The sequence below is a fragment of the Sprattus sprattus genome, assembly GCF_963457725.1.
Source record: "Sprattus sprattus genome assembly, chromosome: 11".
Taxonomy (NCBI): Eukaryota; Metazoa; Chordata; class Actinopteri; order Clupeiformes; family Clupeidae; genus Sprattus; species Sprattus sprattus.
Window position 1 is genome coordinate 18,304,168 of NC_137909.1, and position 11,278 is coordinate 18,315,445.

An 11,278-nucleotide genomic window follows, 5' to 3' on the forward strand; every position below is an offset into this window, starting at 1 on the left:
ACCTACATGTAAAGTCAATTGAAACACTGTTAAAACTTATGGCCTTTCCCAAATAGGAAACGTATGCATATTATAATTGTTTTGCATAAGGATACTTAACTAGGCAATACGGAGACTTCCTTATTGCAGTTTGATACTTTGCTGAATATTTTGTGACAATGTCTCCTTAATATGACATGTTTTTTTTACACCTTTTATTGATGAAATAAAAGTACATTCTATGCAATTTACAAGAGCTTGCCTAATGATACCCTCCTTTTTAAAATGTATTCCCTACCTTCAGATACCTTTCTGAATATAGACTTTTAAGTGGTGGTACAATGAAATGTAAATGTACAATAAACACGGTCTGCAACATAGGTTAAGTGACTGCAAATTAGAATATCAAACAGCTGTAGCCACTCAACAATAATAGATTTCTAACAACCTGAAATTGTTTTAAATCGTAAAAACAGTCTGGTCATGTGATGTTTATTGTACTGTTTTGATGTGCTGTAATGACAGATAACCTTATTTAATTCTTACTTTTTCAATGTGACGAAGTAGCCAAACAGGATGTTGCAATGGCAAAATGTATAATTGCTTTGCATGTGAAAGGGTAACAGAGAACAGTCTTAAACACTACCATCTAACGGGTGAAACCACTGCCAAGATTGTTAAATTAATCAAGAGTGCTAATGCAGCGACACTAATGAAATGCCTGGTCACCACACCACATCGCCAACCAATCTCACTGGAACACTGACTGAGAACACAGCAGCACCTGTGGCAACCTGACCCTCTCCAAGGAGAAGCAGAGTATTTCCCCGAGGTGAAAATGAAGGACCCGGCTGCTTCAGTGCAGCCAGTGCTGACCCAGAGGTGAAGGCTCACAGTGAGAGCATTAGTCAGGCTCAATAACAGGAGTGTCATGCAAACGCACAAGCATAACTCAGATTACGGCAACAAAATCATCCCCACCGTATGTTCCAGGTGTATCACTGCAGCACAGCGTTGGGCACGAATGTAATGGGCACTATGATGGTGACTTCAGGTATCAGGTGACGTTGGAACAAACCGGGTGGTTTTGTGGAAGACTTGGCCACATCCAGTCCAGTATCACCTGCCGTTTGGAAGACTGTTAATTTAACTTTGGCAAGACTCATCTCACGTCAAATTAAAGCAAATTTGTGTTTGGTTACTGTGACAAAATGTATCTTCACAAAACCATACTACTACAATAGAACTAAATCTATCTCAGATAGCTCGGATTTGTGTGAAAATTGGAGGGTATTAGAAATTACATTGTCATGCTCTGATGAGCTTTGATAAGAAATTACAAAAAATAACAGTAATTACAAAACTTACTTAAAAATATGAACAGATTACTTCGATTCTAGGGTTTAACCATTACCTGAGCTAGTGCTTTCAGTCATATGCAAATTATTTTCAAGACATCCTAAAAATTAATAGATTATTTGATTGCGCAGCATGTGTGCATTTAAAAAGAAAAACAATATTTACAGTCCACTTCATAACTTTTATGTAAACATACATCTGTTTATGTTCACGTGTAAACACCAACTTAAACTGTAAATGTGTTTGAACATGTCTACTGAATATGTCGCTATAAGTCCCTCACAGATAAAACATCCATTGAGTAACATTTTTCCAGTGTTTTCAAAGCAGCATTCTAAACATTTGACATCAGGAAAACCAAAAATCATTCCGCTGTTCCTTTTTCTCTATGGCTAGGTAAGTAAAGCATAGTGGTGAGGTGGCTTAATAAACAGTTACCAATAATCTTACCCCAAACTGTATCAGAATCACCACATAGGGACCCATTTTGAATTAATAACAATACAATTGTTACAATTCAGTAGAAAAATCCTGAATTATATTAATTTTTTCACGTGACAAAACATTTGAAGGCAGTTAAATGTGTGTATTTTATTTCTCATTTTGGTTAGGTATAAACAGCACAACGCTTCAACTCTTCTCATCAACAGTTGGACATCGTGCTATAACTGTTGATGTAATGATACAGACTCTTTCCATGGTAGTTATAAATAAATATTTAATTAATATTGTATGTCATGATTTACACAATGCTTTATTTTTTCCTCCCTAAGCACCGTCATCATTTAGTCCCCATTCAAAAACCTAAAAGACTATAAGCTATAGGTGATGATACAATAGAATATAACTGATACATCATACTCTTGAAGCAATCTACAGTATAGGTTATTTGATTTAGCTTAAAGTGGGTGCTATCCTTTACATTACCACACTGATAGACAAGTATCTGAGTCTCTTTGACTAGCAACTAACAGCAGTTACCCATATCACTGAAGCAACAACAAAAGTGGGGCATATTCACCTGTAGTTTTATGATACAGTCAATAAAATATTGCACTAAACCGTTTTTAAGAGATACATCATTCTGCAAATGCACTGTGTGAATAGCTTTTTTTAAGTAATCTTTGTTACAGAACTGCAATTTGTCTTAAAAACAAGAAACAAATCAGCAGTGATTCTCTTTTTAAAGAGTAAGACATACATTTAAATCTAAATACATACATTTAGACTCAACAGTAGCTTCTATGCCATGTATTCCCCCTGAAAGCCTTTGAAACATTTACAATAAACCAGAAAAAAACTGGAATCGGTACAGTAACAATCTATACGTCAGATTGACTGGGTTTCACAAAACAGTGATTAAGGAAGAGGTGCTTTATCTTCAATAAAGTACACGTCACCAAACATAAAAAAAATGTAAGTGAGAGTTCTTTAAACAAACAAACAAACAAACAAACACAGTAACTTTACACAGCATTGTAAGGTCTCCTCATTCACATTCAACCTTTACAGTTTCAGCATGTGGCACGTCTGGTGTGCTAAGGCTCTCTTGTCTCTGGCTCTGAGTCTGACTCTGAGGTTCACCTGACGCTGTCTGGCTTCTCTCTTTCGCCAGGCTCTTCTCCAGCGAGTGGCTCTTCTGGTGCTTCTTGAGGCTGGACATGTCACTGTAGTTCTTCCCGCACTGCTGGCACGTGTACATCTTCTCCTTGGTGTGCACCTGCTCGTGCCGCTTCAGGTGGCCCGCGCGGCTGAAACTCTTGCCGCAGAATGAGCAGCCGTACAGCTTCTCTCCTGTGTGAGTTCGCTGGTGCAGCTTGAGGCTGCTGGCCACACTGAAGCGCTTCCCACACTCAGGGCAACCGTAGGGCTTCTCCCCTGTGTGCATGCGCTTGTGGATGGTCAGATGTCCCGCCTGGCTAAAGGTCTTCTTGCACAGGTCGCAGCTGTACGGTCGCTCGCCCGTGTGGATGCGGTAGTGCGTCTTGAGGTCCCCCATGCCGTTAAAGCGCTTGCCGCACTGGCCACAGCAGTAAGGCTTCTCCCCCGTGTGGATGCGCTCGTGGATGCGCAGGTTGCCCGCGTTGCTGAATGTCTTTCCGCAGAAACCGCAGCTGTATGGCCGCTCACCTGTGTGCGTGCGCAAGTGCACCTTGAGCTGGTTGTGCTCGCTAAAGCGCTTGCCACAGTGCGAGCAGCAGTATGGCCGTTCGCCCGTGTGCACACGCTTGTGGATGCGCAGCTGGCCCTGGTGCCCATAGCTCTTGCCGCACAGGTTGCAGCTGAATGGCCGCTCGCCAGTGTGAGTTCGCTTGTGCGACTTGAGCAGGTCAGCCCGGCCGAAACGTTTGCCGCATTGGCCGCAGGTGTGCGCCTTCTCACCACTGTGCGTACGCAGGTGGATGTTCAGAGAGCCGACGCGGCTGAACATCTTGTTGCACTCGGGGCAGTGGTAAAAACTGGGAGGGGTTTTGGTTTCCGATGCGCGCTGTGTGTCAGTGGACTGTGTCAGGTCCTCCCCAAGAACGTTTTCGTCCAGTGGCTGGCTGTCTAACGGGTTTCTGTCAGAATCTACCACTCCAGTCTCTTCTCCGTCTAGTAAAAACTCTCCACTGGCAGAGAATTCTGCCTCTGCTTCCGCCCCCTCTGTGTCCTCCCCTCCACACTCCGCCTTCAATGTCTTTTCAATCTCCAACGTCTCCGAATCCCCAAAGTAGCTGCCTTCATTGTCGCTGGTCCCTAAGTGACTATCAGACACAATGGTGACCCTTACGTCATTGTCACTGTCTCTGGAATCTGAGCTGAGCTGGCCGTGGAGCTCGCCACTACTATACTCCAGCTCTGGCTCCTCTGTCTTGATCTGATTAGCTGCCAGGTTGAGAGGGGACTGGGCCTTGGTGAGGTCAATGGCACAGCCATCTTCCAGGTCAGGGTCAGATTTGATGGTGAAAGTGAAAACCGCACTGGAGTGGCCTTTTTCCCTGTCAGGAAACTGTGGGCGCTCTGGTGGTAGGGGTTGTGTCCTCATTTGAACACAGCCTTCAGGCTGGTTGGGCTGTTCTCGCCTTGGCCTCCGGGAGTTGAGCTTTCTCCTGTTTTGGGTGGGCTGCCTGGAGAGCTTCGGCGCGGAGCCACAAGGCACGTCAACACACGCTGGCTCCCCTGGATACTGTTCTACTGATGTGTCCACACAGCAAGTGACAACATGATTGCTCTCCATGGCTGAAAAACATGACAGAAACATTTGAGTTTTTTACCCCCATAAGAAGTATGATACTGTCAAACTGTCTCAGGTGGCTTAAATGCTGCATACACCAAGCAGCAACTTATACTCCTACACACTACATACACAACTTACATTCTATTGTGTATTTCCAACTCTTTCCGAGTGTAACGAGCAAAATGTAAGTGCCTCACTTAAAATGATTGATGATGAAATGTTATTTTAAGTGGTTTTATTAGGAAAATGTTCATGTTGATGTAGCAGGTCCTCGCTCAAGTATCCAAATAGATAAATCCAGTTCGGTCAGTTAAAAGCATATCTGCAAACTCTTGTGGGCGGGTCTATGTGAAGCTGTAAGACCGCCCCGTCTAGCAAAATATCTTACTAGCTTGACCCCTAAAATAAGGCTACCGGCTTGTGAGATACGTGCTTTTTCTCAACACCAAATGCATCTCATACATCATCTACACAACTATTAGAACAACATAAGTCCATGATAAAACTAAAAGGTTGTTAAAAAGCCAGTTCTGCAGACAAGATACAACAAACAAACATACACCAGTGTTGACATGAAGAAGGATTCGCTTGCATGTAAAGGCGTATTCATCACTCGCATACCTTTGCTTGACGACTTTATTCTGGTGTCACTTTCGTACAGCCTGCGCCTAAGATCTTCATTTTCAGTTTCAATCCTTTGAATTTTACCTTGATACTCGGACAATGTCTGCTCAACAGACTCCAGAATGTCACTCACGGTTGCCTTAAATATTTCATTTAGCGACGATTCCAAAAACGATTTTAAATTACTCGATTTCTCCATATCTACAAAAGTTGTTTCATAACGGATGACAGTGCGGTATTTTGATACAATGGTTTATTCCCCGTGAGGGTGTGATCAAGCGTGTGATGCTGCCGTGTACGGAACAAAGCCGTCGGGCACTGTTGACGCACTTGCAGCGACTGATGTAGTTTTGCCGTGACCTGGTTAGAGATCAGCAAAGACTTCCGCCCCTGGTGGCTTGGAGTGTGGAAGTCCCAATAGTTTTTAGTCAGTACCATAGGCCTAAACACACTAACATTGCCACTTTGTATAGGGTTTTGCATATATGTTTACGTCTGCATTTATGATCAATTCAAGAGGAAGATCCATCTGTGAATATCAGACACTGCATAGTGGATAGATCAGAGGCTCTACATCCTGGAACCCCCCCTCCCTGCGAGCCTTCTATTTGTCTTGCTCCAAACTCAACTAACGTGGGGACAATTGTTGTTATTTGTTTAAATCAGCTTATTAAGCACAGTCAGAGATAAGACAGCTCAGAACTGAACATCTATGAAATGAGTACTGCAGCGGATTGCATGATTGGGAAGCATAGAGATATGTAATTATACAGAGCTTTTCATTAATTTACTGCCGTGAGTGACTTCTGGTATTGAGGGTCATTGCATTTAACACGAGGATCTAGGCTTATTCATCATGGTGCAAGCACACTCCAGCATTGACACAAACGACACACCACCAACAAGTTCGCCCTCTCTAAACACACGCACACACAGCCCAGACAGGAGGATAAACCCACACTAAAGAACACTAAAGAACACTAAACACACGTCACCACACGTAATTTCCCAAACTAGGAACTGTTGAACTCACCACTACGATATATTTGCTGTCCCAAACTGATCTTGAATCAGTTCCGCTTTGTATGAGCCTATAGTATAGTATGTGATCTAAAATAGCCGATACTGCCTTTATATTAGCCTACAGTAGGGGAGAGAGAGGTGAGTTGTGCCAGTTTTTACTTAAAGTGACTTTTAAGCGAGGCCATGACAGTAATGCTTCCAACTTAAATATGTACATACACTACCCAGACAATTTCATGTTTCCATGAAAACTCACACTTGTATTTATCAAATGAGTTGCAAAATTAATAGAAAATATAGTCAAGACTTTGACAAGGTTGGAAATAATGATTTTTATTTGAAATATTAATTTGGTTCTTAAAACTTTGCTTTGGTCAAAAAAGGCTCCATTTGCAGCAATTACAACGTTGGAGACCGTTGGCATTCTAGCTGTTAATTTGTTGAGGTAATCTGTAGAAATTTCACCCCACGCTTCCTGAAGCACATCCCACAAGTTGGATTGGCTTGATGGGTTCACCATACGGCCAAGTTGTTCCACAACAGCTCAATGGGGTTGAGATCTGGTGACTGCGCTGGCCACTCCATTACAGACAGCATACGAGCTGCCTGCTTCTTCCCAATATAGTTCTTGCATAATTTGGAGGTGCGCTTTGGGTCATTGTCCTGTTGTAGGAGAAAATTGGCTCCAATCAAGCGCTCTCCACAGGGTATGGCATGGCGTTGCAAAATGGAGTGATAGCCTTCCCTATTTAAAATCCTTTTTACCTTGTACAAATCTCCCACTTTACCAGCACCAAAGCAGCCCCAGACCATCACATTACCTCCACCATGCTTGACAGATGGCGTCAGGCACTCTTACAGCATCCTTTCACCTGTTCTGCAATGATCCAAACACCTCAAACTTTAAATTCGTCCAGAACACTTTTTTCCAATCTTCCTCTGTCCAATGTCTGTGTTCTTTTGCCCATATCAATCTTTTCTTTTTATTGGCCAGTCTCACATATAGCTTTTTCTTTGCCACTCTTTTTGCGGGTACCATTTATAAAGCTGCCAGTTGAGGACCTGTGAGGCGTCTATTTCTTAAACTAGACACTCTAATATATTTGTCTTCTTGCTGAGTTGTGCACCGGGGCCTCCCACTTCTCTTTCTACTCTGGTTAGAGCCTGTTTCTGCTGTTCTCTAAAGGGAGTAGTACACACCGTTGTAGGAAAAGTTCAGTTTCTTCGCAATTTCTCACATGGAATAGCCTTCATTTCTAAGAACAAGAATAGACTGGCGAGTTTCACATGAAAGTTATCTTTCCGAGCCATTTTGAGAGTATAACCGAACCGACAAATGTGATGCTCCAGATACTGAACTAGCTCAAATGAAGGCCAGTTTTATAGCTTCTCTCACCCGCAGAACAGTGCTTTTCTTTGAAAAATAAGGACATTTCTAAGTGACCCCAAACTTTTGAACGGTAGTGTATATTTCAGGATGTGGTGCATCCTTGGGAACAATCACTTTGGATCTGAAATATAGTATTTCAGAAATATAGCTGGTCTCGTGGCACAACTTGCGGGGTAGGTTTTGCCATTAAATAGAAGACATTGGGGTAAATTGTGCCATTGATTATTGAAGTAAAACAGTATATTTGCATCTCAGATACTGTGATGCTATATAAAAGCTACACAAATTCAATGCAAAATTACTCATTTAAGGTTTACATCAAAGGCGGATTTTCTACAAGCCTACTGCGACACATGAGCACATCAAAGGTCTTTTTTTTTTTAAACAAGGCCCAGGGCTTCCTGAACACATCAGAACAAAGTTGAGTTGAGTCAATTCTATTCAAAGGTTATTTACATGAACACATGTTCAGAACAAAATGAAATTCAAATGAAGACCAAATTGAATGCAATTCTCTATACAGATCACTGGCACAACTTAACCCAGGCCTTTTGGTACAAATCACCCCAATCCCACTTTTTTGGAAAAAATGCATCATCCAGCTGTTTTGAGCTAAAATCATGCTAGCTTAACTGTGCTTATCTCTCATGCAAAGAGGCTCTCTTCTTTGCAGGATTAGTTAAATGGCTGACTTCAAAAATGTGTGGTCACTTGACCAATTTTTTCTATGGTTCCCTAAAAATAGAGGGTGGCACAACTTCCCCGCTGGCACAAATCACCCCACTCTCCCCTATACAGTCTCCATGCCATCATCTGCAAGGTAAACAGATAGGCATAGGCAGTTTATCAATGTGAGCCTACAACTCCCCTGGTAGACTAATACTAGTGCCCCTAGGCTTTGCGCCACCTTTGCCAAACACCTTTCACGCCACATATGTGCAATCATCATTAAGCTTAACAATCACCTTTGCTAATGACCGCAGGAATGTGGTTTACTATGGAGTTCCCTTTCCTACCCCCTCTAGTGGACGGATGAATGGAAGGAATGCAGTTTAAACTTCACCGTCAGTCATTCAGTCAAATAGCCTCCGGCAATGGGTGTCGGCTCCACTATTACAGGTAGCCTCATCTTTCCGCGTTTAGTTGTCCCCCAATCAAAAATGGTTTCCCCTCTGTCGTTGCAAGCTTTTTCAGCGCCAGTTATCATTGTCAACGTCCTCTTTTCCGTGCCTTTGCAACTGTTAGTCGCCGATACGTTGTTTTTGTTACTGTGCCCATGATCCATGACAGAATTACCGAGGAGGAAGACCAAACATTGGGGCCTGGATGAAGGAAAAAGAAAAGCAGGAAAGTTCTTGTGTACCTTGCAGGTGTCTCCCCTATGACACCCGCGTGCCAGGTTTGTTATGATTCCGCGGCAGTAAGCCGAACAGCTTCTTCTCTCTGCAGGGCTTCGGTTAAACCTTGGGTGTTCAGTTGACGTCTAGGAGGCGCACACGAACTTGACCTGGTCTTGAACATCAGAGTGGTAAGTAAATGCAGATCATTTGAATCATAGTGCATTGCCGTGTTTGAGACTAAGCCTTTAGTTAGTTTCCTTCCATCCTTTATATGTTTTAATCATTTGGTGTAGCATGTGACTAGAACGTGAGTGGCTCTCGTACCACTACCGTGTCTTTTAAACAGTAGCCTAATTGTGTTTGCTCTTTCATTGTTTTGGAATTGGATTTTTGGAGTTCTTATCTCAGCCTCAGCTGTAGGGAAATATTCTATTTAAAGTGACTTTCTTTATGTTATCTTACTGAGGTGTGGATATAGACATCTCTCTCTCTCCGTCTATGTGTGATAGAGAGATGAACGAAGAAAACACATCTCCATCCTCTTTATGACGGAAGTGACTTGTGCAATATGAAAGTCAGCTGCTGGAAATGCTGTCTGTTGCTTAATAGATAGATCTTGTTCCCCTTCTCTATTTCTACTAAACCTACAAATACAATGCAAACCGCAATGTTCAGCTTCTCTAATGTGTAGCCTACAGTGCAGCTGATATTTAGACAGTGGCAGAGATCTCAGATTAGTTGTCCCTTGTCACTGTTGCTATACCAAACACGACGAGGAACACTGTGTGTCGGATCTCTCACACGATTACCTGCCCTTTTGCACAGAGTAATTATTTCTCTCATGTCAGTAGTCATGAATAAGGCCTGAACATGTTCATAAGTGTGTCCATATCTGTATATGTATGCATGTGTATGTTATGTAAAGTAATACAACATACAGATGTACCTACTGTTTATAGGTACTGTATGCCATTGTTTGTATGGTTGCAGAGTGTTTAGTGTGGAGCATGTGTCGCTTTAATCTTTCATACCTTTCTTCGACAGGAAGCTAATGGGTACATGGACCCGGATATTGGTTAGGTGATGTGAGTGTCTTGAGAGAAAGTGTGGGTGAGTGAAAGAGAGATAGAGAGAAATAAATAATGAAAGAGAGAGAGAGAGAGAGAGAGAGAGAGAGAGAGTCACCTAAAAAGAGAGAAGTGGATGGAAACACTTGTTCCCTGCCTCTTTGTTGTACTGTATTCCCTCAGATCTGCTGGGCTTGCTGTAGGTCCTTAATTCTTACTTGGCTTTCAAACAGTCTCATTTAAATATTAATGCCTATATCTCAGCTCTTGCAGCATGTTCTCTTTATGTGTGTGCATCCAAGCTGAAAGGAGGGACAGAGTCGACAACAGATATCTTATTTTTAAGTTATTGTGCTGGAAGAGAGAGATATGTGAGCGCGGAAAAGTGACGCACACAAAACCCAGCCACGCGACCAGAATATCACTTAATCTTTGCTTACCACCTTCTCTGCCTCCCCACAGTAGGTTGCAGTGGAGGTTTGTCCTTTGTGGTCAGGAAGCTCAACAAACCCCTCCATTTCAGCTACAAAAAAAAAGGCACATTGCAAAGCACATCCGCTCAGGCTGAAAGGCACAGTCTCGAGATTCTGGGGCTCCTGACAGATAGACGTAATGTTGAAGAGCATTATGACTGGACAGTGACCAGTAAGTCCTTTTTCTCTTTATTAAGTCATATGAGTAGGTGATTTTTGAGGATGTTCACTTTGACTAGTGTGGACTGAAGTTTATACTCTCCATTTGCATAGGTACGTGACAATGAGGAAGAGACCTAGTTTAGACCGGTAGTTTAAGACTGATTTTAGTCAGAATCTTTCCTGTACGTTTAAAATAGCTTATTACCATTAATTTACATGTGCCCCTTGACAGATTTATTCAATATGAACTATGCTTGGAGAAAGTTAAGTTAGTCACTTATTTGGACAACTTAGTATTTCTACTGTCGCTTGCTAGGGAGGGGCTGATATGGCCTCTCAAAAAGAGGACGTGTTCAACTGCTTTGTCTATTGTCTGCATGTGTCTAGATGTGTCTTTGTAGATTGTAGTCAGATCCATAAAATGTTTGTCATAGTTTAACTTAAAGGTTATTAGGTGTTTGCCAACTTTGAAAATAGAAAGATTATGTGCTTTGGTAACTGTACAAACTGTGTATATGTTAAAATGATTAAGAGATCGAATAGATTATTGCTGAGGTGTTGATTGAAATATGCTGTGTGATAAAAGGTTTTTATCATTGTTCAATGATGACATTTTTTCTATCTTTCAGATAGTGCAGTGT